Genomic DNA, 25,994 nt, shown 5'->3' with positions numbered 1-25,994 from the left:
ATTAAAAAACAAAAATTATATTGTAGAATCAAGAAGAAAGAAAGAAGTTAAACTTCATAAGGAGTGCAGTGAGAAGATTCAGAGGCAGCGCAAGAGAGAAGAGAACAGACCTTTATGCACTCATTCATTTTATGACTGGTGTGTGGACAACAAGGTTAGGGCAATTTTACAACAATCAAAAATCACACAAAAGTGGTTGCATGTACCTATTGGTATTGGGCTGATCGAACTCGCAACTGTCATCATGATCATCAATTCATCATAATGAATGATAACAATAATATGTAGCATAACAGCACATGCATAATGTGATGATCATTAATGACTAAATGTCTGACTCCAGTTACCTTCAACAACAGGCCTCCCACCCAACCACCATTTAGCTTCAAATCTGAGCATACACACCCAGCAACATTGCATTTTCCCAATCATGTAAAATCAACGCACCGCTGTCACCACTCACCACCACTCCACAGAGTTGGGTAGGCCTCTTCAAAGTCATCACCAAATCGATTGGTTTCAGTGAAGTTGAAAACTTCCTTCTTCTGGTGGCAGTTCTTGAAGTAGTCACGCCCAGGCCCTGAGTCCTTCCATCATCCCTGATCCTCCTGACTCTGAGTAAGGTGCCCAACTCCATACCGACTGTGTCCCGACTCAATTGCAATAGATCGACCTATAGTACAATGCTGTTGATGCAGAACAAGAGAAATATTGTGTCATTTTTTGTGTAGACCAGATTTGTGTTTAAATTATCTATTCTAAAAGGACTGGTTGGGCCTGACTCTTTTAGGAGTATAGTGTAGAAAACAATTAAACAAACAGCGTGGCATGGACCTGGTGAAGAAATCTCACTATCTCTGGAAGAGGAAGGAAAATAATCACCTTCAGGGAAAGAATGATGAGCCGTCGGTAGGCCGCCTACATTGTAAATCATCACAAACACATTTAAGCGTAATAGTTAGAGATGAAAAAACATCCAGTGTCACTGCCTGCCACCACATGAATCATATCAACATACTCACAAACAACATTCACTCAGTTTGCAATGCATACCATTTACCTGTTCTTCTAATTCAGGCGTAGTCACCATGACCATGGTACATTGCTGATTTATTGTTCATGAAACAGACATTGGGCAGTCCAAATCAAACAATGTGGGACAGTCCGAATGGGGGAATAATAAACTAGGAAAAGATAGATAGTCACGGCACAGGGATGGAGGCAGGCACAAATTTGTTTGTATCTCCAATGTCCTTGAGAGAAATGAGTGGGGGTGGACTTTGTCACTGCACACTGTTGCAACTCCAATCCAGCATTAAAATGTGTCTAAAAGTAAGACGGTGGGGCTGAATTAATCAGCCAGACATAAACAAATAAAATCAAGTGATTTTCCCCTAGCTATATCTTTTATTTTATTTATTTTTTGGCATCAAAGAAAGCAGATCAGCGATAGAGACTGAGAGAGAACATTTTATGGTTGTTGGCCCAGGCCTTGTAGTCAGGGAAGTAGAGTTTGTCCTCAAACCCAGGTGGTTCACCCGGAAGTAGGTCATCTAACACACTACTTTCATGACCTGAGTCTCCCCATCTTCCTCCAGTCGTATTTCAGGTATGGAATAATCGGGTGGTATAAAGGTGGTATAAAGTGCTTATTCATTTTAATCATGGGTAATCTCTCCATGTTTTGGGGCGAGAGACTGGTCCTTCTCACTGTAATAAGGCACCAACAGCACTGAAAACACGCTCAGTGGAGACACTGGCTATCGAGCAAGTGAAATAGTTAATTGTCAGTCTGCTGAGCACTGGCCATTGGTACCTCTTCCCATACCAATACACCAATGGGATATAGATCACGGTAGACCTCTGTTGGGTCATTCAGACAGGCCAGGACTATCCACTCAGTGATCATTGGTGCTCCACTTTGCTCTACCTCTTTTACCTTCGCCTCTGCACTGGACTTAAGCCCTGCAACTAGAAACCATTCAGCTTGAGATTTTGGGGCTGATGTTCCTGTTCTTGTTGTTGATAGTGTTCTTGTTGTTGGTTTTGGCTGCTGTGAGCCAACAGCTCTGAACTTGAAAGCTGCCCGCAGAACTTGTGCCCTGTAGGAGTGGGCCTCTAATTTCCAACCGTTCTTGTTCTGGTTCACTGTTTTGCTCAGCTGTCCATGTTTTGTATTTTGCAACATCCTCATCGGAAAAAGGAATGAAAGTTGACAGTAATGGTTTGTACCATGGATCAAGAATTGTGGCACCGATGTAATGTTTGGATGACACAATGTCTCTTTGCACCCCTGCATTTAAAGATAAGTGAAGGACTAAGCTCTCCACCAACTCATATGCATCTTATTTTTTCATTCTCACCTCGTACATTTCAGACACCTCCTTTAGCTGTTCCTGTAGCAGGTGGAACAATGGGATAGCTTGACCCAAGGTACTGTCTTCCTTGCTGACTTCCCATGTGAACTCCTCTAAAGGAAGCAGCATCTCTGTCAGGCATTTGACTAGACCCCATTGGTCCATCGTAATGATCATGCCTTTCACAATTGCATCCCATCTTGGCTTGACATATTCATTGATCAGTCTGTACTGCTTAAACAGGTGTTTCAGCATGCTGGTACCTCCTGTATGAGCGCTCTAACTGGAATTCTATCACACTGAATGACCCTTAGCTGTTTCCAGGCTATAAATGAATGGCTGAAATGAGTGCAGATTCTCCTGCAGGTGGACAGTAAGTTGCTTTCATGGTCTTCCTTTTTGAGAAAGTCCTGTACAATGATGTTGATGCAGTGTGCCAAACGCAGGACCCTGAAATAGTCACCATAACTATATTACTGCCATTGTCTGTGGCAACAAATGCAATGTTAAGCCCTCTGTCAAGGTCTAAATTCGTCGTCCCTTACCTTGTCTTGATATGAGACGCGTTGTGAATTCGCAGGGACACAAGGGACCAACCTCCCTAAAGACTAGCCCCTTCCTGGAGAAGGTGTGATACACTACAAGATATGAGCTAGACAAAGGGGAGGAGGGCCGGTACTGGACGTAATTGTTCTTGCTGTCGACCTGCGAAACAACATGAACATCTAATTACTTCTCTTGTTCTAAACTTTTATAGGCACCTCTTCTATGACTCTTAATTCTCTTGCACTAAGTTCTATCTCTCGCCTACCTGCGAACAGCTGTTATCAGTCTTCCGTCCAGTATGTCTTTCTTGTCTTGTTGGTCAGTTTTGTCTGAAGGGGTTCTGTTGTCCCGTCCTGTTGTGTTGTCTTGTCGGTTGCCTAGTTGTGAATTCAAGCCAGTGATTTCTGTAATATACAATAAAAAGGATTAAAACATTTGTTCTTTTCTAGAAAACCCCCTTTTCACTTTAATTAACTAGGGCCTGACTCCTTCTCTTGGCTTACTTAAATTGCGTTCTGTGTCTTTATATTGCTTGGTTTCCAGATCTAAAAATATAAGGTTTTGTATGGCAAGAAGAAACAAGCACAAACACTAGGAACTCAAAATACTGCATTCGGAAATAATGCCTTTCCAAATAACCCTCTGACCTTTTGATTCTATTTTTACAACAATTTCTAAATAACTAAATACCTAAATCAAGTTTCAAAGTCTGTTGCTTTCCTGAAGTCTTGTAGATTCAAAAAGTGTTCCAGGAATAGTTCCGATAATCTTTCTTGCGAAGGACGCCTTAACTGTAGAAAATAATAAACTTATCTTTTTGTCTTTTGCAGATCCTCTTGGTGCGATGAAGGATGATGCCAGGCTTTTGCTCCGGAGAAGACGGAAGGCCTCTAGGTCGTAAATCAGGTGAGCTGCCGAGGGTTCACAAGTCCTTTCTTCAGCGCAGGCGGAAGGCAAAGCGTCTTCCAGAAGGCTGGGTGCAGTTTAAATACCCGACCGCACCCAGCCGCACCTTACGTATGCGTGCGCTCGGCCAGATTCTAGCAGGGCGCACGCGAAGGATTCAAACACAAGCAATTCCATTCTGTAACAAGCCTGCATGATAAGTTCAAGGGGCAAATGAATGTTTTAAGGACAAAAGGCATAATAACATGAGACACTCATATTTCAGGACATCAAACGGTAACCAAAGGCTTTTACAAAATCGGCAATCAAAAGCTTCATGTTTTTCAAAGCAACCATAATCACCAAAATAAGTACCAAACACCTATCCCCACATTACTTCACATAAGGAGTGCTGGTGCACGGGAAAGGGGCGGGTTTTCATATGGCAATTTATGCCAAGAAATAAGTGAAGCCTATTATCAACAAAGACTTCACACAGAATCATGACAGTACTCCCTCCTCAAGATCCCCCCTAAGACTGTTGCTATAGGTTTAGGTTTTGAGGGATTCTGCATATGGAATTTCCTTAGAACTCTTGGAGCATTTTGCAGATGAGTGATTGGTTCCCATGATCTTTCCTCAGGGCCATACCCCTTCCAATCTACTAAATAGAATAGCTTGCCACGAATTCTTTTAGAATCCAGAATCTTCTTGACTTCAAATTCTGGATGACCATCAATTAAGACAGAGGAGGGAGGTCGAATCAACCTAGTTTGGGGGTCAAAAGGTTTGATCAAGGATACATGAAACACTGGATGAATCTGATATTTCACCCTCTTGGTTGAAGCCATCCAAAAACCTTGCTGTGAAAGTCTTTCAAAATGTTTGCAGCAGTACGGGATTTCTTCATGGCAAACATGGCCACTGGTGCATGCTTCGGAGCGCCATTAAAAACCTCAGTAGTGTCAACACCTACAGATATCTTTTCTCTAACCCCCACAAAAGAGATCCAGTGTGCAGTGATGCACAAGTAATCTGTGGCTTGGCAACTGGTACACATGTCTGTCGCCAGGGGGACATTGTGAACAGCACTCTGCTGCAAAGTTTGTCCAAGCAATTTCAGTACATCGTGATGCAGCACTGAAACAGCAACTCTGGTAAAATAGGACCAGCTGGGAACTTTCCATTTTGAGGAGATGGCTGCCACAAATTCAAGAAAACCCACCCCTTCCACAAAAGAAAACAGGGGAGAGCCATTGCTAACATTTTAGCCAACTTTGCATTGTACAAACGTGCCAGTGGGTGGTTGCGTTCATACTGCCCCTCTTGCCTAAACATGCCAGAACTAGTAGCCTGGATTTTTTTTCTTTTCCAGTTCCACTGATGCAGGTGACTTCTTGAGAGCAGGCGTTGGTAGGCTCAATCTGCATTTCAGCTGGGCAGTCACTGTACTCTCTTGTCTTGGTGTCTCGACCTGAGTCTTGTGCCATTGCGATGTTGCTAATGTGAGCTATGCTACTGCGTGCTAGGGACAGGGGTGCTTTGAGTAAAGAAAATGTCTTCCTCTTCTTCATCTTCACCTTCCACCGTGATCGGATTTGATTCCCTGCTCAGCCTTTCACCCCCTTCACCAACAAAACTCGCAGTTTTTTGGCAGCTAAGGCACGCCTCCCACTGGATCATATGATACTTCCTCAAATGGGTTGTTTGGCCCTCGGTATCATAGTATGTACCAAGCTTAACTCGACTAAGACTGGCCTTGTTGTGGAAGTAGGTCGCGGCTGGGACTTTGCAAATATGGCAGCTGGTGGTAGTGATAGTGGTATCTGTGGTGCCACATCCCTCACAGCAATTTGGAGATGGGGTAACGTCGGTCTCCACTGGGTCTGGGCTAACATCCATGATGACTGGCTCCTCGTCATCCTCCTCTTCTACATCGGCATCCATAAGTATAAGACTTTCAAGAACCTTCCTTTTCCCTAGCCAGCTTCCTCTATTTCCTCAGCATGAAGCTAATCTCCTGAACTGCTCCTACTTTGTGAGGAACTACTATTGCTGGTTGCGGCTGTTTTTGCTGTGGTCCACTTCTCTGCATTTCCTGCAATGATTGGGTACTTTGCTGCAATAGAGATAAGTCACTGCTCATCGGCGTTGCTGTGATTAGACTGGCTTTCTCTGTGACAGACATGGGCTTGGGCCTAGTTTGGGGTGGGTCAGTTGATGCGGGAGTGCTGCTCCCAGCTTGCTCCCCGGGGGCCACTCCGGCAGACACAGCTTCTTTTTCACGAAAAAGGTCCGGGTCGACATACCAGTGGTAGAAAGCTCCTTCTTCTTCTCGCTGGCCACTTTCTTGGTAGCACCTTTCTTTGGGGCCATCTTGAAGCTGTCAATGAGCAGTGGCACTTAGCTTCACAAGTTGAAGAGATGTCTGTGATGTGTGGTCAGGCGTCATGTCATGCACAGGCCTTCTGTCTGGCACTACTGTGGGTGATGTCTCTTCTCTTGAGCATCTAAAAGCATAGAACCACGAAGAACATCAGTGACACATGGCATTATTGCAATTAGTAGTACAAACAAAAATATCATTTAGTGTGGCCACGGGTTAGTTAAGTTATTATAAATAATTATATTCATTTGCAAAATGGAAAATCACACCAATATTAACTTTCATGGTGTACACGCAGGAAGGATAAGAAAGATCAACAATACAACAACAACAAAACACACAGATGTAACTGTTTGCTTTATGTGCACCACTTGGGGTGTGGCACTCAGGGAGGTGCAGCTGACAAATGATAATGGAATAATCCTTAGACAATAAATACTGTTCTGCATCTATAGCAGATATTGGGTTGATTCATTGATGCCAGATGTTATAGAAATGCTTTAAAAAAAATCTAATAATTCAAAAATATATATATAAAAAATGTAAAAATGAAAATAAATAAAATGTTTAAAAATAAAAATAATTCAAATTTTGACATATTAAAAAATATACATTCAAAATACTCAAATTGAAAAACATTCAAATACAAAAATCATAGCTAGGTGGAATTATTCTCCAGCATATAAGTTTTATTTATTAAACTGCTATTTCATTGCTTAACCATCCATGCAAGCAAATGGACACACAAAATGGCTGCCTGCCACTGTCATAAGGTCATCAACAACAACACTGAGCAAGAAGGCATTGGGAGCAAAGAGAAGACATGCAAGCCTATTGCAAAAGCACACCGGCCGCCTACACAAAATGGCCACTGACCAACCACATGGTGAACCAGCAAGAAAGGAGGCATGATCACAACATAATGATAGAAGAACAACACATACAGGTTTATGGCAAAAGCCCATTTAATGACTATGCAGAATGGCCACCAGCCACAGCCAAACAGCCAGAAAGGAGGCATGGGGAACAAAGAAAAGACAAGTAGGCCTATGGCCAAAGTACACTGGTTGGCTACACAAAATGGCCACCAGCCACATGGTCACAACAACTAGCAGGAGGCCTGCAAAACAAAGAAAACATGTAGGCTTTTGGCAAAAGACCACTGGCTGCCTACACAAAATGGCCTCCGATCACGTGGTAAAACAGCAAGCAAGGAGGCATGGCCACAACAAAGAACACATGCAGGCCTATGGCAAAAGTACAAAGGTTGGCTACACAAATTGCCCGCCAGCCACATAGTCACAACAACAAGCAAAAAGGCATGGGGAACAAAGAGAAGGCATGCAGGCCTATGGCAACAGCGCACTGACTGACTACACAAAAGGGCTGCCAGCCACATGGTCACAACAACAAGCAAGAAGGTATGGGAAACAAAGACAAGACATGCAGGCCTATGGCAAAAGCACACTGGCTGCCTACACAACATGGCCGCCAGCCACATGGTCACAACAACAAGCAGAAAGCCTGAAAAACAAAGAACACATGCAAGCCTATGGATACTGACTATACAATAGGCCCCTGGCCACATGGGGAACAAAGACACATGGTGGCCCATGGCAAACACACTGGCCAGACAAAGGAGGCACAATAAAGATTACACAGCATTATTTCAGAAATACAAAAAATGGAACTTAACAGGGCAAAACATGTTTACAAGTTGCAACAACACACAACTTCCAAAGGCCTTACCCCACTCTATACACTATTTGCAGGAGGAAAATCTGAAATAACACAAAAAAACACTTTATGTATTTTTAATCCATCCATCGCCTAAATGATGTTTCAATTTAACAGACACCACTGAACTAGTTGTTTCATGCACCTATTACTAGCACTGGGCCTACTGTCTGGAAGGCCCATTGGCAGACAAGGTCACATAGTGAATTAAACCAATATTGCAAATGTATTAGAAAACATGGAGAAAATGTAGTGAACTGTGCATCATTTCTCCTTTATAAGAGAAGAAAAATTACTTGCAAAGAAATAAGAAGGTCCCTACTAAAACTACAGGCCACCCACCAAAATAAATGTTACAAATTGAATAAAAGTACAAATAAATCAAGGTGCATGGCCTCAATCAAACAATCAACACCAGTTTTTCAACTTACTTTTGAAATCTCAAATACAAAGTCCTTAATTCCAATATTATATGCAGCAGACACAAAGCGTGATCCTTCGAGCTCCAAATCCACATGAAAAGTGACCAGGAGATGGACAAAGCACTGGGAGGAGCCTGGTGGACAGGAACAGGAAGGCAGAGACTCTGGGGCACTTCCTTATAGTTTTTAAAAAGGCCTCCTCACTCAAAAAATACCATGCCAAAGGTCCTTTTGAGGAGGTTTTTGACTTCAAATAGTCATTTCAGGAAGATTTGGATGCTTCTAAAGGAGAGAATCTTCCCCAGATGGCAATTTCCGTAAATCATGCATGTTCAGAATTGCGTACATCAGTTAACATCTGCTGGAAGTCGCTGGTGTGCCCGAATGACTTACTGTTGACCACAAAATCTCATGGGAGCATATGGCCATCTAGCAAATTTTGTGGCGCTTGTGAATGGCTCTGAAAATCTCATAGACGATTGCGAGCACCCGAAAAGTCACTCCCATGCATGTGAAAGGACATCTTGAGCACGCAAACAAAAAAAACCTATGCTCTGTTGTGGGGTGCGGAGTTTATAGGTAACTCTGCATTCTATGCAGATCGTGGAGTTGCTGAACTCTGCGAATGGAGTGGAGTTTTACACCCAGGCCTAATATATACATATATATTCACTGTAAAAGTCAACGGTTATAGGGACGTTTTGGTTAGGCTCAGTTTTCACTCATACAAAACCAGTGAAATTCAGCAGTTATAGTTAACTGAGCAAACTATAACAAGCGCCCGCAATGCACTAATTATGACCTCACATATCACATCCCTCATGATATGGTCAGTGACATCACTGATGACATCTCAAGTGACATCACTGAGTGATAACATCATCGACAGAATCACTGATACACCTATTCACACCTCATAGAACCTTTCATACATCCACTGCCCCACAACTATTCACTGATTCATAGATCTACACACACATCCACTCACTCACCCATATAGCTACTCACACACCTACTCACTCACCCATACCATCAATTAATGAATTTCTAAGTTTTTTTATACTAATTCCTAACAATAATGTTTCAGTAACCGTTGTTTTTTTCAGTGAATTTCAATGTTTTTTTAAAGTATTAGTAGCATTTGCAGAGTGATGGAGAAAAGGGTCTCGGCCTCCGACCAGCTATCAGGAATCCAGCTGACTAGGACTTGTAGACGGTCCAGGAGGGCTTCTTAGCCCCCAAGGTCCCTCAGAAGTCCCCCAATCAGTAGTGCGGAAGGAGGAGTATTTGCAGAGTGGTGGGAAAAGGGGGCGTGGCCTCTGATGACCTCTTATCAATCCCGCCTTGTGGGATGTACTGGAGGTAATAGGAGGGGTAGTTGGCCCCCAAGGATGTGCTTGGGGGCCAACTACCCCTCCTGTTACCTCTAGTAAGTCCCACACAGCAGGATTACTGAGAGGTCAGAGTCCACGCCCCTTTTCTCCACTACTCTGCAAACACTCCTCCTGCCACACTACTAGTTGGGGGTTAAAGTTCCCTTGACTATTGTGGATCCTTGGGGGCCAACTGCCCCCACTGTTACTTCCTGTAAGTCCCACACAATGGGTTTGATGAGAGGTTTTTAGTGGCCAGAGCACCTTTCTCAATCACTCTGCAAACGCACCTCCTAGCCTACTAATAGTTGGGAGATGCAGATCCCTTTGCTCTTTAGGGTCCCTGAGGGCCAACTACCCCTCATGTTATCTCCAGTAAGACCCACACAGCTGGATTACTGAGAGGTCATCAGAGGCCATGCCCCCTTTCGCCACCCCTATGCAAACACGCCCCCTGTCACACTAATGGTTGGAAGAAGAAGTCCACATTAGTCCTGAGGCTCTCAGGAGTAAAGTGGAGTTCATTTCCCAACCGGCAGGGTGCCAGGAGGAGTGTTTGCAGAGTGGTGGAAAAAGGGGTTGTGGCCTCCAAGTCCTCTCAGCAATCCCGCTGTCTGGGGGTTACTGGAGGAACTGTAACCGGCAGGGTGCCAGGAGGAGTGTTTGCAGAGTGGTGGAAAAAGGGGTTGTGGCCTCCAAGTCCTCTCAGCAATCCAGTTACAGTCACAGATGTGTGTGTAAGTCATCTTCCATGTTAAGGCCCCAAGGAGTTTTTGCATTTAACGCTATAATGTATCTTGACTCCAGTTGCCTTAAGTTCTTTTTTCTGTCTCCTCCTCGCATAATCGCAGAAACGGTATCTAGCACAAAATAAGTTAACTCTTTCACCTCACCATTATGGTTTGCCTCACGGTAGCTACCATAAACAAGAACAGAGTTCGAAACGCATAGGAGTTTGCATTTGTAATAAACATTTTTGTGAAGCCAAAAGGAGTGCTGCGTAATCTGTATATATATATATGTATAATTCAAAACGGTTGCCCTGGTGAAGGAAGCCTCAGGCAGTTTGAATAGTTCCTTTATTTGGACAGAACCTGCCAGCGAAGTGCAGCGTGAAACACAGCTTCAAAGTTCATTAATCCCACAAACACCAAACGCGTTTCGGGAACCCCTGTTCCCTTTCTCAATGGCCGTGGACTGCAAACAAAGTTCGATATGATGCTTCACACTATTTTAATCATCACGGGTCCTGCCCTGTGGGTGTGGCTCATCATTGCATCTTGGGACCTGTAGTGCGAAAAAGTAAACCTCCAATGAGTCAATCGAACTTGGCAAAAATAATCAGCAGTTTTTTCAAAACCCAAGTGGGTAGAAACAATGTCACATCTCAGCACTCTGCCATGATTTATGGTCAAGTCCCGAAATACTGCCTCCATAGCGCGCTGTCACCTCCTTGGTGCAGCGCAGGTCCGCTTTCAAAGCAGTGGGCTTCTCTTCGCGGCTGAGCAAAAGACGCTAAATACAATTCAAAAAGGTTGCCCTGGTGAAGGAAGCCTCAGGCAGTTTGAATAGTTCCTTTATTTGGACAGAACCTGCCAGCGAAGTGCAGCGTGAAACACAGCTTCAAAGTTCATTAATCCCACAACCACCAAACGCGTTTCGGGAACCCCTGTTCCCTTTCTCAATGGCGGTGGACTGCAAACAAAGTTCGATATGATGCTTCGCACGATTTTAATCATCACAGGTCCTGCCCTGTGGGCGTGGCTCATCATTGCATCTTGGGACCTGTAGTGCAAAAAAGTAAACCTCCAATGAGTCAATCGAACTTGACAAAAATAATCAGCAGTTTTTTCAAAACTCAAGTGGGAAGAAACAATGTCACATCTCTGCACTCTGCCCTGCTTTATGGTCAAGTCCCGAAATACTGTCTCCATAGCGCGCTGTCACCTCCTTTGCGCAGCGCAGGTCCGCTTTCAAAGCAGTGGGCTTCTCTTCACGGCTGAGCAAAAGTCGCTAAATCAATTCAAAAAGGTTGCCCTGGTGAAGGAAGCCTCAGGCAGTTTGAATAGTTCCTTTATTTGGACAGAACCTGCCAGCGAAGTGCAGCGTGAAACACAGCTTCAAAGTTCATTAATCCCACAAACACCAAACGTGTTTCGGGAACCCCTGTTCCCTTTCTCAATGGCCGTGGACTGCAAACAAAGTTCGATATGATGCTTCGCACTATTTTAATCATCATGGGTCCTGCCCTGTGGGCGTGGCTCATCATTGCATCTTGGGACCTGTAGTGCGAAAAAGTAAACCTCCAATGAGTCAATCGAACTTGGCAAAAATAATCAGCAGTTTTTTCATAACCCAAGTGGGTAGAAACAATGTCACATCTCAGTACTCTGCCCTGCTTTATGGTCAAGTCCCGAAATACTGCCTCCATAGCGCGCTGTCACCTCCTTGGTGCAGCGCAGGTCCGCTTTCAAAGCAGTGGGCTTTTCTTCGCGGCTGAGCAAAAGCCGCTAAATACAATTCAAAAAGGTTGCCCTGGTGAAGGAAGCCTCAGGCAGTTTGAATAGTTCCTTTATTTGGACAGAACCTGCCAGCAAAGTGCAGCGTGAAACAGAACTTCAAAGTTCATTAATCCCACAAACACCAAACGCGTTTCGGGAACCCCTGGTCCCTTTCTCAATGGTCGTGGACTGCAAACAAAGTTCGATATGATGCTTTAAAAACTTTGAAACTTGAAAGCAATTTCAAGGCACAACTCACTTGAGGATTATTCATGGTGCAACTACACAAACCAGAAGGCTGTTGGACAGACCACACCCACTGAGGGAGGTTCGCAATAAATATGAGAAATACCGCAGTGCCTTGAACATTTGCAGTCCCAACGCTACTGAGAAACTTGAAACGCGTCTGGCGCAGGGACGATGAACTAAGAAAAGCCGGTCTCTTTGAATATGACTTTGCAGCACTCCAATAAATGAGTGCAATATATATTCCACCTTGGAGTCTCTTCCATGGGGGCAACTCTTTTTGAATTTATATATATATGTATATATATATATATATATATATATATATATATATATATATATATATATATATATATATATATATAAGAAACCAGGTTGCCCACGTGGAGTCATCACTCGTGGTGTGGTAAATAAATAAATAATACCCTATTTTTGAATGAATAAATGAATAACAGATAGCTCAATAAATAAGAGTCAAGATTCGAGGTAGTAGGAGTTTGCAGGTTTATTACAGCATAAAGGACAGGAACAGGACAACCTGCATAGGAATAGGATGGCAGGGCCCAGCAGCTGCTGGGGCTGGATCTGGGATGAGCGCGCTAAGGAAGGATAACTTTTTAATAACAGTGCATGAGCATATATACATAACGCAAACACATAGCATTACATTGCAATAGGCGTAGCAGTGGGTGGAGCAAAAGGCGTGACGCGTAGCAGTCGCGAAAGATAAGGGTGAAAAGAGGTGTAACAGGGCGTATACATAGACATGTGATGCAAACGTAACAGAATATGTCATGAATGGGGCGGAAACCATGGAGGGGGCTACCTGAGGAGCCGGGACCTCTAACCTGATGGTGCTCGCAAACTGGCAATGACGTGTTACTAGGAGAAGCTGGGGGCTTCGAACTCTGTGCTAGGAGCAGAGACTGAAGTCTGGAGAGTCAGGGCGACATGTACCTAAGCAGTATCTAGTATCTGATGTTTAGAGAACATGTTGATATAAACTAGAAGTCAGGAGGGGAAAGGCTAACAGACACTAAGACTGGACCATGCATTATTCTACATGTAGTGCGTGATGAAGAATATTAAATGACCATTAATACAGTATTTCTCTAACGTGGAGACGTGAAGGCTAGACAATGACGGAAACTATTGATGCGATTCAGTAGCTTTAGGAATGCAGAGAAGGAGGGCTGAACTGATAACTGGAATCATAACATACTCTTGGCAGACTCAGAGGCAGAGCCAGGCTGAGCCGGGCACTGCGAGGCAGGAAGTAAGTGAAGGGTCGAGGACACAGGTGGGGGCTGTATCGCTCCTCAGCGAGGGCTTCAGGAGACAGGAGCTGAATCTGGTGTCCAGGCCCTTTTGAGGCCTAGAAACGGGAACTTTACATACAATAACGTGCACACTGAGAAACGTGGCAACGTAACTTTACATAGGCCTGATATTCGTAGTATTCACGAGAACTGGAAACTGGCATACTAGAGGTGGACACAACTGTAATTGCGTCTTTAATCGAACATAGGGAATACATATGCATATCTAATCATGCACACATAACATATGATGGATGACACGTAGGGACACAGAACATGGCAAAATTTACTTTTCCACATTCCCTCCTTGTCACTACGTTTCCATCAGGAAACATCAATATTCATGATACCATCTATCATTTCATACAGTATCATTTGCTCGTCTCGAATTGTCTTGGAACGGGATTTAGAACGGGGCTTGGGACTAGGAATACAAGAGGTAGCACAAATGCCGCAAATCGCAGGGCCACATTGTATACAGAGGCAGCAGCTGAATATGATCGCTACTGCAATACCTAGAAAGGACAAGACTTTCCATCCCCAGGCGGTAATTATATTCCAGAACCAACCGGACCATGTCCAGGTGCCTGGATCTTGGTGTAACAGATGGGCAATTTTATGGAGTCTGGTTATAGCTGAATAAACAGACGGCGCGTTATTTGGAATGAAAATGCAGCAACTAGATCCGATGACTCTACAGGCCCCGCCCCTATCGGCCAATATGACGTCAAGGACGAGACGATTCTGGAGCACGACAATTCTCATAGCAGATTGCTCTTCAGTTAAGTTACCTAGAGCAGAGGCAGTCTCATTGACTACTGCTTCAAGGGTTCTGGTTAACCTACGGATCAGCTTACTATTCTGGATAGGTCCTATAAAGAAAAAGAAACCTCTATTGAAATCTGTATACTGTTCTAGAGCAGTTTCAGTATAATCGACAATGGGGGACTCCCTTCTATGTCTAATGTGTACTAGATGTGTATTTCTATGATAATCAGATGGGGCTAGGAAAACTGGTGGCAGTAGGAAGGCAATGTAACAGGTTCCCTCCCAATCGAGGGGCAGACGAATATATGCAGTTTGACCACAAATAAAATAAGAATGACGTGAGGCTTTGAAAATAGATTTCCCACTGTCACTATACTTGACAATAGTAGTACAATCACTATGTCCTACATGTACGGAACCATTATTTCGGACACATAATTCGCCTTTGACTGGTAGTACTGAAATAGCAGGTAAATCTGGAGTGGAATCAGACTGAACATTCAAGACCATGAAATTCGAAGAATAATTACCTAAATTATACACTTCATTTTCTAGATCTAACCCGGTTCTGTGGGGAAGACCTTGCTTGTCTGGAAAACATGTACTGTTAAGAAAAGACATATCTGTTGAGGATGACGTTAACGTGGACCATGCTCCACACGAACCATTATGTGAAAAAGGATAAGGAAAGAGTGGCAGAACTCCCTTCGGCGTCTGGAAAGGGGGGAGTCGACCACATACCCAACAATTAGTGGCATTGCTGGTCTGGTGTGAATAATGTAACATGCGGATGAAAGAATTATTACGCATAGCGAGGCGGTAAGAGAGCTCATGAGGAGGTAGATCACTAAACGTATGCTCTACTGTAGCATTAGCAGACTTATTTACATGAAGAACTGGGAAATACAGGTAAAATGCATAACTGGTGCAGGAAATCATAATGCTGAGAAATAATATGAAACATAGAAGAATGATACATCGGATTGAGTTTTGACTAACTCTCTCACTATGGGGGTCTATTTTATACATGTCAGAAACAGTCTAACCGTTTCACCTAGGGGAGGACTTAGACAATCAAACTGGCTGACTTATTTTACTAGACCGGAGTTTCAACTTATACTCCTGTTGCGGAGTTTTCTCTAACAGGGGAGGGTTTGTAGCAATGTCTTTTGCGGGACAGTCCTTGAGAACAATATTTTGGCAATCCTTCAAATCCTGGGAAATGTTCTTTGAGACGGGTTTCAGTCCATAAAACTTCTTTATATGTGAAAGGTGCACCCAGCCTTTGCGACCCTCCAACTTCACGGCTGTACGGGTGGCGAGGAGGACCTGTCGGGGCTCCTTCCAGCGTGGCTCCAACGGACTTGAGCGGTCAAAATTGCGGACAAGAACCATGGATCCTGGAACGATTTCATGCGGTGCCACCTCGGTATTGTCTGGAAATGCGGCGGCAACCTGTGAACGACAAGAGTTGAGGGCAGACATCAAGGAAGCTAGGTAATCTGTCAGCATATTACTTGAAACATCGGTAATACTTTGGGGTCTAGGAGTACCCCACATGTTAGGGGGGCGGCCGAATACGACCTCATACGGGGACAGACCTGATCTAGAATGTGCGACCATGCGCATATAGAACAAAGCGACTGGCAGAGCTACTAGCCAGTCCACACCTTTCTCTTGACAAACTTTGGCGATGCGAATTTTCAGGGTCTGGTTATGTCTCTCTACGAGACCTGCTGCTTCAGGATGGCGTACACAATGGAACTTCCACTGGTATCCTAACAAAAGGGAAACATGCCTCATTAACTCTGAGGAGAATGGCTGGCCGTTATCAGAATATACGACTCTAGGGAGTCCATAGCGGGGGAAGAACTCACGAACCAACTGCTTGGCAGTGGTCGCGGCTGTGTAATCTGGAACTGGATATGCTTCTGTCCACCTGGACAAAGCGCATACAACTACAAGGACATACTTGAAACCTCGACATCGCTCCATCTGAATATAATCCATCTGGAGGACTTCAAAAGGGTGGTCAGGGGGCTGGAATCCACCTTGTTCCACCGAGACACTTTTACCTGGATTAAACTGACAACATATCATACAGGTACGGACTTTCTGCTTGGCTGCAGCTCGTAAATGCTTGTTGAACCAAATGTTCTGGATACTGTCTAACATAGCTTTTTTCCTAAATGTGCTGGACTATGTGCGGTATTGATAATGACTTGAACCATAGAGTCGGGGAGAAACCATGTGGCTCTACCCTTCGTTAACCATCCTTGATCTGTCTGGACCCCTCCTTGTTCGCACCATTTCTTGATTTCTTCAGGAGTAGCATGTAACTGGATATCTATGACATCTTGTGTAGGGTCCTTAACTGTCATGCATGTAGTCGGATCTGGAGTGTGTGTCTGTGTCGGATTAACTGGAATGTCTGGAGTCTGTGCTGTAAGCTTGGCTGTGCGATCTGCTAGATCATTACCTTGGGAAATGGTGTCAGTAACTTTCGTATGTGCTTTGCACTTCATGATGGCGATAGATGTCGGTAAATGTATGGCATCTAACAGAGCTTGAATAAGGATACCATGCTGAATCTTGGTTCCATGAGAAGTCATGAAACCTCTCCCTTGCCAGAGCACTCCAAAGTCGTGTACAACTCCAAATGCGTAACGTGAATCTGTGTGAATGTTAGCTTTCAAGTTCTTGGCGTGTATACAGGCTTGAGTCAGAGCAACTAGCTCTGCTGCTTGAGCGGACAGGGTGTCAATACGGTGTGTCTCAATAACTTCAGTATCAGTAGTCACTGCATACGCGGCGACTAGTTCTCCTGTACTTGTTCTCATACATGAACCATCCACATAAAGTGTCAGGTCGGGGTCTGGTAACGGAATATCTGTCAGATCTTGTCTTGGCTTGGTCATAATGTTAACTACTTCCACACAGTCATGTGTGGCCGAATTCGAAGTAACTGATGGTAACAGTGTAGCAGGATTGAGAACGTTGCAGCGTCTGATTTCTATGTGTGGCTGGAACAGTGTCAATTCATAACCTGTTAAACGTGCAATTGTCAAGTGCTGAGTCTGTGTTCGATTTAAAAGAACTTCCACGGAGTGTGGAACTTGTACTGTCAGGGAGTGTCCTAATACTATGGAATCACTTTGTCTGATAGCTAGTGCTGTGGCTGCAACTGACTTGAGGCACGCAGGCAGAGCCTGGGCTACAGGATCTAATGTGCTCGAAAAATAAGCACAAGGCTTGTATTGTCCTGCTTGATCTTGTGTGAGAACAGATAATGCTGTGCCTTCGCGTTCAGTGACGAAAAGTGTAAAAGGCTTACTGTAGTTCAGTGTAGCTAGAACTGGAGCTTGGCATAGGGCTTTCTTTAACTCATTGAAACTAAGTGTATGTTCAGATGTCCAAGGGAGTACAGTCGATACAGCTGCCTCCTGTGTCGTTAACTGTATCAGTGGCTTGGCTAGAAATGCATACTGAGGAATCCATTGTCGGCAATAAGAAGTGAGGCCGATAAAAGCACGTACCTCCTTCTGGGTCTTGGGCTGAGGAAGACTCGCTATTAACTGGATACGGTCTGGTGTCAACTGCCTACCCCTCTTGGACAGTAAGTGTCCTAAGTAGACCACTTGCTGGACACAGAATTGAAGCTTCGAAGGGGACACCTTGTGTCCCATCTCGGCTAGGAAATACAGAACTGTGAGGGATGCTCGCTCGCAAGCACGTTCAGAACGGGCTGTGACCAGTAGATCATCAACATACTGGAGCAGGGCAGTGTCAGTTGCCATGTGAATGTTGTCTAGTTGTCTCTTAAGTGCTTGACTATAAATACTAGGACTTTCTGTGAAACCTTGAGGAGCTCGTGTGAACATATAGCTCCTTCCATTTAAACAAAATCCGAAAAGGAACTGGCTGTCTGGATGAATAGGGACACTGAAAAACGCGTTCTTGAGGTCGATTACAGTAAAGAACGTGGCTTCGGAATCAATGGCTGTCAATAGGGAAGAAATATCTGGGACAACTGGATACTGAGGAATAATACATTTATTAAGTTCTCGTAGGTCAATCACTAATCGATATACTGGGGGTGCATTTGGATCGGTACGTTTCATGACTGGAATGATCGGAGAATTGCATACATTGGAGTCAGTTTCTACAACCACTCCTTGAGCCATGAGCTCGTCAATAATTTTGGATAAGGCTGCTACAGCCTCAGGTGGCAATCTGTACTGTCTGATTCGTGGTAACACCACACCTGGCTTGAGAGTCACACGATGGGGTGTGATTTGCATATAACCAACATCAGTTGGACCTTGCGCCCATAGATGCTGCGGAACATTGGACAATCTGGGATCAAAATCTCGTAATACATAGTGACCCTTAAAGTCACGTAGGAACAATCGTATTCCCTCTGGGGAACAGCATATAACTGCACCTAACTCTTTCAGTGTTTTAATACCTAATAGATTTTCTGGACATGACTTAGTAAGTAACAGATCAGTAGTGCGGGACAATGGACCTACTTCTAGAGTAACTGGCTTTGATATTTCATTTACAATGGGTTTTCCTGAAAATCCAAGGGAAACATTTCTTGAGCCTGAGAGCGGAGCCCCTGGAACTTCGGCGTGGCTAATTGTGGTCCTACTTGCCCCTGTATCAATCAAAAACTTTCTGTCTTTCCCTAATACTTGACTGTGAACATAGGGACCTTCTTGATCTACAGGTATCTCGATGAGAGGCAAGCCTACCTCCCTCTCTAGGCTGTTTCATGAATACTGCTGGTACTCTGGATACTCGGACTGTGCATACTGGTACATCTGCTGTGTAACATGCTGTGTTGCAGCGATAGGCTGCGGTGCTGTAACTGTCTGTGGTGCATTCTGTGGCTGAGGAATCTGTGAAACTTGTTCTTGTCTAGGCGGACGTGGTCTTTCTTTAGTCTTACCAGTGGCTATGTTGTGTTTCAGAACTGCACACTCGTTTATAAAATGACCTGGCTGTTTACAATAATTGCAGTTCCCTTTAACGGGAGCTGCAGGATGACTGGCTTGATTCGGACCCCTCTTCTGACTGTCTTGAGGAACAGATTGTGCAACTAGTACTTTCATTTTCGTGTCTTTCATACGTTTTCTCTCGTGTTCTTGTTCTTCCCTGATCCTATTCTGGTGGTATTGGAGCATCTGCAACATCTGGGACGGGGTATTAGCTTGCCAGGTGCTTTCGACTTTCAAAACTCGATTTTTAATTTGTGGACTTGAATTCTCGACTAATTTAGTAACAAAAAGATGAGGGTATGACTCACTACTTGTCTTGAGGCCACTGTTGATACTAAAGCATTTCTCAAATCTAGAATAAAAATCACTAATGTCTTCGTCTTGTTTCTGTTTACAGGCTGAGATTGCATCCCAGTCTTCTTTTCTAGTTGTCAATAGTCTAGGCAAAACTTGTATTAATAATTCCGGTAATTCTTTACATTTCGCTCCAAGACCGGTACCTGGTACTCGTGCCTTGTCTTCGGCTTCTAGAACTGCCCAATCGATCTTTTTCTCTCCCACCTCCCATTCTTTTTCCTTGAGCTTTTCATACACCCCTGCGGGCAGCAGAACCTTTAACATTTTAATTATATCTGGATACGTGTATTCTCCCATACGGAGCATGTCTTTTAATTCTCTATGGAACCCTGCTGGATCTTTATCATGACAGGGGATTAATTTCTTCATCTCTAGGAGTTCCATCTTTGTAATCGGAGTGTAAACAAACACTCGTTCTAGTTCGCCACCCGTTCCTCTAACTGGGTGGACTTCTCGTAACGGATTCTGTCTCTCCATGTAAAATGGTTTACTTTCTGGGGGTGAGACATGAACAAAATGCGGATTCAAAAACGTTCTATATTTGTGACGCTGTTCTAGAACGACACTAATTAAATCGGTACCTAAACCTTTCCATCTATACTGGAGTAACTCGTTCAGGATATCATGTAACGGGCCTGGATCAGAGTGCTGACCCTCATACAATGTAATGAGGTGCTGGATCATATACATACCCGCCAGTCGTTGCTCGGCTGGGGGCATTTTCAGAAACATTTGTGCCACTATTTCGTCTGGAAAAGTGGTAGAATCAGTAATCCATCGGACTGCTGATCGGACTAGTTCTTGTTCATGCATGGTACTCAACTCACTGTAACCGATTCGTGATTTCAGAATGTGATCGGTAGCTTGGAATACTTGTTCTAGAGAACCTTGTTCTGGTGCTGGATGATGGAAAGTAGACTTGTGTTCTAGGCGTAAATGGCGATCTGGAAATCTAGATTTTCCTACATACGCTATTCTGTCGGGATTCTCGTCCTCTACCTCTTCAGTATCAGAGTTACTTTCTTTCTCGCTTACTTGTGCTGCTTTACGTTGTTCGTGTAACTTTATTATTTCTTTACGGATTTTCTTGTACATACTTTCCATAGCACCGACGGTCTTGTGCTTACCCTCGGCTATATTATCACTCCACCTTGTCAGGGTTTTCATTTCAGCCGGATCTTTAGACGGGTAATCTTGTTCTCTTATTAGACAATTGATCAGAAACTTTAATATCATGAGCTGGGTCTCAGCTTTCCTTTGAGACATGGCCTCGCCAATGCTTTCTGGATCATCCCCTGTACGGATGAAACGATATATTCTGTCTAGATCTTCTTTCATATTCGGTAAGGTGACTAGATACTCGGTCACCTTTCTTACGCGGAATGAATATAAAACCATATTATCCTCGCCTGGGACTGGATCATAGCCACATTCAGCAAGGGATTTTCTTATTTCTGCTACAGACTGATGTCTTGGCGTACGCTGTGACGCTTGTATATGTAATTCGGCTGTCGTTAAACGCTTGTGTGGCGGCGGGGTTTGAGGAGGACCTCCCCCTGCGGCCCCTAAACTAGAGTCGTCTACTGATGCTCTTCGTCCTGGCAGAGTGGGAAATGGAAATGCAGGCTGGACTTGTATGGCGGGCTGGACCGGGGGGACCGTAGCAGGTACTGCAAGGGGTACCCCGGTGTCTGGAGGAGCAGGGAGTGCCTGATTTACAGGGACTGGCGGAGCGCGAACAGGATTTGCATATTCTGGGACTGTGTCGTCCAAATAGGACGAAATGAAAATATCAGCTGCGGTCTGTTTGTGACGTAGCTTGGTCGGAACTAATGGTGGCGGGAAATTACTGGATGCCTCTGGGGTCGCTTTTGGCAAGCCCTCGGCACGGAGAGGATACATACCCTTAATAAGGGCATGCCTCTGTCTGTCTGACTGTTCGGCTTTAACTTGTTCACCAATCTCGATTAATTCCCTTTCTTGGGCTCGTTCCAAGGATTCTCTACTTAATTCTGACTTTCTGATTTCTTTTTCGGTTCTTTTATGAGCTTCTTTGCGCCATAACTCGATGGCATCTTTCTGTGACTGTCTGGCTTTCTTTTTCCATAATGCCTCTTCTACTCGCATGATGCACTCGGCATCCCATGTACCCGATACGGGCCATCTATACTTTTCTTCTAACTGTTTGGTATAATCTACCCATAAATCTAGATATAATATGGCACTTATGCCATGCTTCTGATACATAAAATGACCTGGACTGTCCCTAGGCGGAACTGGAACTGCTTCTTCTAACAAACCCTTTCTAGTTTTTAACTGACGTAATCTCGAAAAGAGAGACATTGTAAACTTGAATCGGAACACAATACAATAGACGAGGAACAATAACAATTGGGAGAACAATTCAGGCATACCACGACATTGGAAATACATTGAACAACATCATAACATAACAGTTCGGACAGAATATTACCTGGAATACTGTGAACAGAAACACAAGAATTTCTCGAGAACGGAACAGACTAGAGTTACTGGATGCACTGCTGAAACAGTACGGAACATACCGGTCCCATAAAGGGACGCATCAAGACCCGTATCCACCTAGGTGAACACTTCGTTTGTGGGTCTGTGTACCACCAACCCACAGACCAGAGTCAATTTAGATTGACCCTGTCTAGATACTACCCCAGCGACGGTACTCACCGGGCAGCAAGAACGGAAGGCCTCGGATCGGACTGGACTGCTACGACGACGGACGGACGAACTTCGGACTTCTGTTACGGGTGGGCCTCCGGATACCTCGAACCTTGGACTCTCGGCTTGGGCTCTGGTCGGGACTCGCCGCGTTCCTCCACCGTCTCGTCTGGATGCTGGACCGCCTCCTCCGTCTCCTCCGTGGGCCTGAGGGATACTTGAAGCAGAAATATCTGCCGGTGCGCAGAAGAGTTCCGTCACGACTGCAGAGGGTCAGGGGGTCGGCGTGGCTTCACCGACGCGTGGGGAAAGGGCAAGTCCCTATTCGGGCGCCATTATGTGGTAAATAAATAAATAATACCCTATTTTTTAATGAATAAATGAATAACAGATAGCTCAATAAATAAGAGTCAAGATTCGAGGTAGTAGGAGTTTGCAGGTTTATTACAGCATAAAGGACAGGAACAGGACAACCTGCATAGGAATAGGATGGCAGGGCCCAGCAGCTGCTGGGGCTGGATCTGGGATGAGCGCGCTAAGGAAGGATAACTTTTTAATAACAGTGCATGAGCATATATACATAACGCAAACACATAGCATTACATTGCAATAGGCGTAGCAGTGGGTGGAGCAAAAGGCGTGACGCGTAGCAGTCGCGAAAGATAAGGGTGAAAAGAGGTGTAACAGGGCGTATACATAGACATGTGATGCAAACGTAACAGAATATGTCATGAATGGGGCGGAAACCATGGAGGGGGCTACCTGAGGAGCCGGGACCTCTAACCTGATGGTGCGCGCAAACTGGCAATGACGTGTTACTAGGAGAAGCTGGGGGCTTCGAACTCTGTGCTAGGAGCAGAGACTGAAGTCTGGAGAGTCAGGGCGACATGTACCTAAGCAGTATCTAGTATCTGATGTTTAGAGAACATGTTGATATAAACTAGAAGTCAGGAGGGGAAAGGCTAACAGACACTAAGACTGGACCATGCATTATTCTACATGTAGTGCGTGATGAAGAATATTAAATGACCATTAATACAGTATTTCTCTAACGTGGAAACGTGAAGGCTAGACAATGACGGAAACTATTGATGCGATTCAGTAGCTTTAGGAATGCAGAGAAGGAGGGCTGAACTGATAACTGGAATCATAACATACTCTTGGCAGACTCAGAGGCAGAGCCAGGCTGAGCCGGGCACTGCGAGGCAGGAAGTAAGTGAAGGGTCGAGGACACAGGTGTGGGGCTGTATCGCTCCTCAGCGAGGGCTTCAGGAGACAGGAGCTGAATCTGGTGTCCAGGCCCTTTTGAGGCCTAGAAACGGGAACTTTACATACAATAACGTGCACACTGAGAAACGTGGCAACGTAACTTTACATAGGCCTGATATTCGTAGTATTCACGAGAACTGGAAACTGGCATACTAGAGGTGGACACAACTGTAATTGCGTCTTTAATCGAACATAGGGAATACATATGCATATCTAATCATGCACACATAACATATGATGGATGACACGTAGGGACACAGAACATGGCAAAATTTACTTTTCCACAGTGGAAGGGAAACAGCACACAGCCCCGGCAGTATCAACACATCGCTCCCATAGCCATTTCGCCTGTAAACTGCCATACACGTTCCGAGCCCAGTTGGCTCTTGATCACTGGCTTGCACAAAGATGAACGAAACAGCAGGAAAGTCCTTTGTGGCCATTTTTAATTTCATGATTGTAACCACCCATGTGGGCGTTACCCATAGCATGCTGGTTAATGTAGTCCTCAGGATAAATGGACTCTAATACAAAACCTTTGCGTAAGTACTGCTGTCCTCGTTCAAATGAACCCAAGTGGGATAGTGTTCAAAGATTTAAGTCATTGGAAATGCTAAGTGGTTTTCGCTGTATTAACACCAATATCACTCCAAGGGGCCGGCCCTCTCCACTCCAGCAAGCGCCCGCGGTTGCAAGTGCTGGATCCGCATAATATGCGGCGGGACTCCTCCTATGGCTGGACTAGACGGTTTACATAAAAGAAACCAGGTTGCCCACGTGGAGTCATCACTCGTGGAAGGGAAACAGCACACAGCCCCCGGCAGTATCAACACAGCGCTCCCATAGCCATTTCGCCCACAAACTGCCATACGCGTTCGAGTCCAGTTGGCTCTTGATCACTGGCTTGCACAAAGATGCACGAAACAGCAGGAAAGTGCTATGTGGCCATTTTTTATTTCATGATTGTTACCGCCCATGTGGGCATTACCCATATCATGCTGGTTAATGTAGTCCTCAGGATAACTAGACTCTAATACAAAACCTTTGCGTAAGTACTGCTGTCCTCGTTCAAATGAACCCAAGTGGGATAGTGTTCAAAGATTAAAGTAATTGGAAATGGTAAGTGGTTTTCGCCGTATTAACACCAATATCACTCCATGGGTCAGGCCCCCTCCACTCCAGCAAGCGCCCACGGTTGCGAGCGCTGGATTCTGCTGTTTCGTTTATCTTTGTGCAAGCCAGTGATCAAGAGCCAACTGGGCTCGAAATGCGTATGGCAGTTTGCAGGCGAAATGGCTATAGAAGCGCTGTGTTGATACTGCCGGGGGCTGTGTGCTTTTTCTCTTCCAAGAGTGATGACTCCATGTGGGCAACGTGGTTATATATATATATATATAACCTCAAACAAGTGACTACAATATCTGTTGCTTCCTCTCACAAGAAAGGCTTCCAAATTATGTTTGTGTCTCTGGAACCCCGTTTTAGCAAAAAGGAAGAGGAAGTAGCTTTGTCATTTCCTGCTATTAATGTCTTTAAGTATGTGATTGCCTTATGATGCATGTGTGTGTGATTGGTATAAGACAGTACAAACAGTTGTGATGGTATGAAGAGGCTCTACACGCTCATTGCATTGCATTTGTATGTGTTTTAAATTAGTTCCATTTAGGTATTTATACACGTACAAGGTCATGCACCTCCCAGTGCACACATTTCATCCTGCATATAGATTTCGGTAAATCAAGTTCACTACATGGGAACACCATTAATTCAAGCATTTCTGCATTGTTTCCTACACAAATACCCAATCAGCCATTTTCTGTTGGTCTCCTCTCTTCCCATTTCCACTGAACCACCACAGACCCTTCTCAGACCTTCATTACAAGCGGTCCATAAACTTTGCTGGGCCAGGTAACAAACGGTGGAATTGTAACTGTAGCAGAAACATTGACTCCCGCTTGTCATTCACCTGAAAATAATTAACCCCCATCATTTTCCCATCTCCGAATTACACCCGATATTGGCAAGTGCGGGACAGGCAAAGCAGAGGCCTGTCTTTTATGTGCTTGTCTATGTTATTGCACTATCATAACATTATACGCAGAAGAACATAGATACATAGAAAGTGAAGGCA

The sequence above is a fragment of the Lissotriton helveticus genome, chromosome 6 (genome assembly GCF_964261635.1).
Source record: "Lissotriton helveticus chromosome 6, aLisHel1.1, whole genome shotgun sequence".
In the NCBI taxonomy this organism is placed as follows: domain Eukaryota; kingdom Metazoa; phylum Chordata; class Amphibia; order Caudata; family Salamandridae; genus Lissotriton; species Lissotriton helveticus.
Note: the sequence above shows the minus strand (reverse complement) of the source record.